Below are 6,417 nucleotides of genomic sequence, written 5' to 3'. Positions count from 1 at the left end.
TTCAGTTGGCCTTTTTGGTCAAGCCTTTGCTGCAGCAGCTCATTATTTAACTGGTCTGATCTAACTGGCTGTTGTCATTCACTTTGGCCCAGTGTACAAAGTATATGAATGTACGGCAGGGGAGATGCATTTTTAATAACAGTGCCAGAACACGGCTGTAATAGCAATGGTTTGGGCTTCGATTATTTTTCAGGATGATAAATCCTGTTTCTCTGGAGGTTGGTTTAGTTTTTGGAAATGCTCAAAGGTCACTGGGAGCCATGAGTGAAGACCAAGGAGGCACACCAGAACTGGAGTGGCATTTGGACTTGAATGAGGCCCAGTCCGTGTGACTGTGGCTCAGGGTGGATGAAAGGGCTTGTCACAGGCTGTGTCCTCAAGGCAGGCTGTGACAGACTGGGAGCTTGGGTCATGTCGGGCTTTCCTCCCCCTCTCGCCCTGGGCCCACCCCACAGAACACGGGCATGGGGCAAGTTGGATGCATTCACTTTAATTGCTATGGGCTACAAGTATGTTTAAGGCGTGAAGTTCAGGGACTCCATTTTTTCAGCTTCTGAAAATGCCAGGTAACAATGTCACTGGACTGAGTCTTTTCCTTATGCCCTGTGCCACTTCAGCTCCCTCTAGAAGAAAGTGGAGATGAGAATGAGGTTTGAGGGGTCCCAGGCACCAGCTCCACCCTCTCCACCCTCCTTCATGCCATCTCCTGCTTCTCAGCCTCACTGATCCCCTGGAGGGCTTTACCTAGGGATCAGGGATGGAGGTTAGAGACAGCAGACGCTGAAGGACCTGCCCATCCCTGCTCCCCGAACTGCCCCCCACCCCCCGCAACCTGGGAAGGAGCAGGAGGAAGAGAAGCAGGCGGTGCAGTGGGAAGTCTGACGTCAGACCCCAGAGGGAATCTGATATCAGGTGGTTTGAATGTGGGTGAGAGGCTGGAGGCATGTGAAGGCCCATCATGGGGGCAGCTTCAGTGTGGAGGGGCGGTGACAGTGCCAGGACTCAGGTGTGGGGGGCAGGTGACAATATGCTCCGGTCCACCTCCCACCCCTCGAAAGGGGTGAGTCTTCTCAGTTTCGCGAGACTTTGAGTTGGTATGCACTCACCTTCCAAGAATTTCTTTCCTTCTTCAATTCTTTCTTGTATTTTTCTTCTTATCTCTTGGGCTATCGGGAGACTTCTACTTAACCTGAATTCTAATTTTGGAGCAGAAGAATCACGTCAGCAGAAAGGTCACATGATTTAAAGAGGACTCCCACCTTTCCCCTAGTCCTGTCCCCCACCAGACATTATCCTTGGACAAATTCCTAAAGTGGAGAGGTTTTGCTGAGAGACCGAGCTTCTCTTTCAAGGGAGCGTGGGTGGGTCAGGAAAGAAACCACGTGCGGTGCAGGCAGCACCATCGCCTACTGTAGAAACTCTGTGTGTGGGTGGGTGCAGGGTGAACCCCATTTCTGCCTTTGTGTTCAGGTGAATGCATATGGCTGCTTCTCCCTGGACTTGTCTCTGCATGGAGGTGTCATGCAAGCATGCTACTGGAGAGTCCTCTGAGGATACTTACGCAGTGGGTTGAATTCTGAGCTGGACTTCTCTTGAGGTGCTCTCGAAATCTCCTGGGTTGTTGGGGCTGTATTTTGGGGGTGAAGCAGATTCTGTTGGAGCTGTGGTCCCCTCATCAACTTAAGTACAGACATACCAATTTGTTCATTTTAACAAAATCAAAAGTGTTTACATGGGGAATACATGTAAATCCATGGCTAATTCATTTCAATGTATGACAAAAACCACTGCAATGATGTAAAGTAATTAGCCTCCAACTAATAAAAATAAATGAAAAAAAAAAATAAAAAAAAATAAAACTTTAAACAAGAAAAAATAAAAATAAAAAAAATAAAATGCAAAAAAAAAAAAAATCAAAAGTGTTTTTTCCCTTTGGAATGGGCAGTCAGGATACCTGATGTGTGCTGGCTGCCAGAATACAGAAATGGTATGGCATGAATCCTGTCCTGTTAAGGGAGATAAAATTTCTACACACTATGTACCTGTTATGGACTGAATGTTTGTACCCCTCTCAAATCTATATGTTGAGGGAACTTCCCTGGTGGTCCAGTGGTTAAGATTTCATCTTGCAATGCAGGGACTGTGGGTTCAATCCCTGGTTGGGGAACTAAGTCTCACAAGCTGAGGGTCAACTAAGCCCACGTGATGCAATGAAAAGATCCCACACGCTGCAACTAAGACCAATGCAGCCAAAAAATAAAATAAAGAAATATTTACAAAAAATTCAAGAGTCTTCTGCAACACCACAGTTCAAAAGCATCAATTCTTCCTTGGGGGGTAGGAAATGAGTCAGCAAGAGCTGGTGGGGGTGGAGGGGTGGGGGGCATGAGTGGGACAGGTGTGGAGAATGTAAACAAGTTCAGCTGAGCTGATGTGGGTGGCATGGGAAGGAGCGGAATGGAATGTGGGGCTGGAAATGAGTGAGGTTGATGAGGAGGCACCTCGCTATGCAGCTGGCAGTGGGGGGAGGTGTTTGTGGGTGAAGATCTTAATACCATGGGGATATTTCCCTTGTTATTTAACCTCATCTTTTTTTCCACTTTTATTCACAAAAAATCTTTTCCTTGCCTAGTTATCCTTAGCCTTAGTTTTGTCCTTACCCCTGTCCCACCTCAATTCACACTCCTCCCATCAACTCCAAGAGCAAGACCCTTCTCCCCTCCCCTTGGATTTCTCTCCTAGCTTCCACTGACATTCCCAACACCTAACCGTCCCCAACACCCCCACCCCCGCCCCTACCCAGGGCAGGGATCTGAGGGAGAGAAGGACTCACTAGTCAAGGGTTCCTGGGTAGAAGTAGAGTAATCATTTTCTGTAATGGAGGAAAGAGAGACAGTCAGGACTAAACCTGCCCCTAGAGTCACCCTCCATCCCATTCCCAATCCTTAGCTCCCAGGATGCCTGTGGACATGAGGGGGAGCCTGAACTCAGCCTCTGCCCCATCAGTAGATCTAACCAGGTGTTCTTTCTGATGTTTAGCTTCTGCAGTTTCTTGAAGCAGGCTCTGTACTCCTCAACCTGTCCATCATTTCTTAGACTATTTTTTACATAATTTTCAAGAATGATCCAGCAGGATCAAGTAGTTATTCCTGATAATCTGTTATTTTGAAATCGAATTTGCTAATTAGTAGAACTGGAAAACTAAGGGAAAAAAGTCTAGACTTAAAATTAGTCCTGTGGTTCAAGCATTCCATCATTTAACTGAATATAATAGGCTGCTAAATAATTGTAAGCAATACAATTTCTCTAAGATAAACAAAATATGTACTATTAAATTATTTTTATAATTATTAGTATTATTTTACATTATTGTTTTATTTTAAAATATTATTTTATTTTTAAAAATTCTGATGAATTTTTTCTGTTAAGTTTTACCAAAATTTAACAACAGCAACAACAAGAAATTGCCCTCTGACTTACTTCTGGCCTATGAGTTTCCCTGAGATCCCTACTGGGGAGCTGGCCAAGGTCAGAGGGACTCAGGCTCCTCTGTAGTACAGAGGGACAGGGCATGACTTGGTGATTTCTGAGGTTGGACTCCCCCCATTCCTTTAGTCTTTCAACATATTTATGCAAAGCTCTCTGCTAATTTAAGGGGGTTCAGTGCTGAAGAAAGCAGACCCTACCTGACAGAGTGCAGTCTATTATGTAATTACTTAAAACCCAGGGTGATGATGCTACAAGGGCAGGTAAAGCACGAGGTGATAAGGGCAAATGGGGTCTAATTTATTCTCCATGTTCATGGAAGACACCTCTGAGGAACTGATACCCCAACTGAGATTTGATAGATAACAAAAGCATTGGCCAGGCGATACTCAGAGTCAGCTAGGGGAAGGGACAAGAGGAGGAAAAGCATTCCAGGCAGAGGGAAGAGCAGGAAGGCAGGGCCCAGTGTCCAAGGAATGGCAGGGTCGTCCTGGCCTGAGCAATGCTTGTGGGGTTGGAAAAGGCATCCCAGGAGGCATGACCAAGAGTAGGGTGCACTGCTGGACGAGTGGCATGTGGGCCAGATTTCAGTCCCCACCACCCCCAGCCTGGCACTCCTGTGTGGGGGACAACCTGCCCAGGCGTATGCAGCGGCTCGGAGGCCTTGCAAGAAGGCCAGTGTGGTAGAGCAGAGTGGGTGGAGGATGGTGTGTGAGGTGATGGGCCAGGAGCGCAGGCGGGTCCGGGCGCTTCCTGGCTCCCTAATCAGTAGGGTGAAGAGGCTGCGTGTGAAGAACAGGGGGCGGGAGTCACTTGTAGAGGCCGGCAGATGGGACAGTGTGGGGAGAGAAAAAGCGGCAGGAAGACAGGAGTGAGGGTGGCCCTGCACCGCAAAGGCTCTGGTGGGGTGCAAGGGAAGGGTCATACTCACGGGCAAAGACCAGGGTCCCGAGCAGAGCTCCCAGGAGAAGGAGGAGAGTCGTGTGTCTCATGCCTTGGGCTGAGGAGAGAGTGTAACCACAGAATCCTCTGAGGGTCCGAGAATGCCACTGCTGAGACTGCAAGACCCTTTTAAGGATTTCAAGAGCCAATGGGAATCAAGCTCAGAGGGGTGTGACATCCGCACCCTCCTCCCCCACTTCCCCAGACTGTCACCTGCTAAGTCAACAAAGCTCTTGCCTGGCATCCTTACAAGGAGGTCCTCTCCCTCTTGACTTCCAGCCATCTCTTTCCTCCCTCCCTCCTCCTCCATCCCACTTGCTCTCTGGGGTTACACCTCTGGAATGGTGGGGATGGGAGGCAGAGCCAGTTTGGTTTGGGGCAAATCTGGAATGTGTTTGATGAGGGTACTAGTGGAACAGGAGTCCTGGCATCTCTCCAGGGGGAATTCTGGGGCTCAGGAAATCCCATCTGCCTCCTGTCTGCATTCCCAGAGGACTCAGAGCAGGGCTTGAAGACTTCCCCAGACCGAGCGAGCTTTTTCTGTGGGAGGCCACCCCCAGGACACTTGGGGGCTGAGTTCATGGCTCCTTTTCGCTCTTGAGGAAATAGATTTGCAGGCTTGTGCGCCTTCTCTGAAGGAGTCCCCTGTTCTTGAAGTTCTCTTCCCTCAGGAGGCCCTCTCTCTGCTCCATCTGGGCCCCTGTCAACCTCCATCTTCAGGCCTAATCAGTGGGATGCCCTGTTTCTGAGAGGTTCCCCACATTTACTGAAATTGGGACTAGGTTCTCCCCTCAAATGGAGAGCTGATCCATGGTGTGAACAATCCAGGTATCCAGATAATTCTGAAGAAGCTTCTCTTTTGGAGCTGAGATTTCTTCCTTCCCTGAGCTGAGATTTAAAAGACCTAAATTTTGAGTTCTGGCTTTGTCACATCTAGGGCTCAGATGGTAAAGAATTTGCCTGCAATGCAGGAAACACAAGAGACAGGGGTTTGATCTCTGGGTCAGGGAGATCCCCTGGAGAAGGAAATGGCAACCCATTCCAGTATTCTTGCCTGGAGAATTCCATGGACAGAGGAACCTAGCAGGCTATAGTCCATGGGGTCGCAAAGACTTGGACATGAGTGAGCGACTAACAATTTCACTTTTGCCACTCATATGCAGGATGGTAATAGAGACTGAGTGGAGCAACATATGGCTAAGCATTTGTAGACAATACATTTCTATGGAGATGTGTGGAATTCTCAAACCTGGCAGAGAGCTCATCTTTCTAGGTAGGTTTGGTTCAGACTGGTGCTAAGAGCTTTATCAGTCAAGGCCAAGGAGAACTGCAGTCTGTCGAGGGGCTGATGGATGGAGAAAATGGTGCGTGTGTGATTAGCTGCTCAGTCATATCCAACTCATTGTGACGCTATGGACTATTGCCCATCAGGTTCCTCTGCTCATGGGATTCTCCAAGCAAAAATACCGGAGTTGGTTGCCATTTCCTTCTCCACGGGATCTTCCCAATACAGGGTTCGAATCCAGGTCTCCTGCATCACAGGTAGATTCTTTGCTGTCTGAGCCACCAAGAAAGCCTGAAGAATAGGGTCCTGGGTGTCAGTCTGTGCTTCTGCATCAGGCTGGTCTTGCCTCTCAGCAGCCCCAGGAGCCTTGCAGATTTCTTCTCCTTACAGCCGTTCTGAGGATCAGGTGGAAAAGGGAGTGTCAGGGAGCTTTTGATGTGAGGGTGATTTGGCTGCTTGGGCTCAGCGCATTAATCTTTTCAGGGGATAAAGGAAGAGAAAATGAATGGAGTGGGACGTGATAGGTGTGAGGAGGGAGGCTTTTCAGGCCATTTCATCCATCCTTTGTCTCCAGCTAAGAGGACTGTCACACACAGGCAGCTGATCTTCCGGTGTAGAGTGTGGGAATGGGGGTTCAAGTAAGGGCTCCCCCACTAACTCCTTGTGTGATTTGATATTTAACATTTATCTGGCACCTAATGGTG

General features: G+C 48.4%; 1 long non-coding RNA gene across 1 annotated transcript; it reads right to left on the bottom strand.

Moving 5' to 3' along the window:
• Positions 1 to 474: 474 nt before the first annotated feature.
• On the bottom strand, positions 475 to 4,540 carry LOC139030914 (uncharacterized). Its single transcript, XR_011483355.1, has 5 exons — positions 4,418 to 4,540; positions 2,834 to 2,872; positions 1,562 to 1,627; positions 1,107 to 1,196; positions 475 to 623 (listed from the first exon to the last, which is right to left on the bottom strand). It is a non-coding gene; the product is annotated as an uncharacterized lncRNA (long non-coding RNA).
• Positions 4,541 to 6,417: the final 1,877 nt, after the last annotated feature.

Source organism: Odocoileus virginianus, chromosome 24 (genome assembly GCF_023699985.2).
Source record: "Odocoileus virginianus isolate 20LAN1187 ecotype Illinois chromosome 24, Ovbor_1.2, whole genome shotgun sequence".
NCBI lineage: Eukaryota > Metazoa > Chordata > Mammalia > Artiodactyla > Cervidae > Odocoileus > Odocoileus virginianus.
This window is presented reverse-complemented; position numbering and strand designations above follow the sequence as displayed.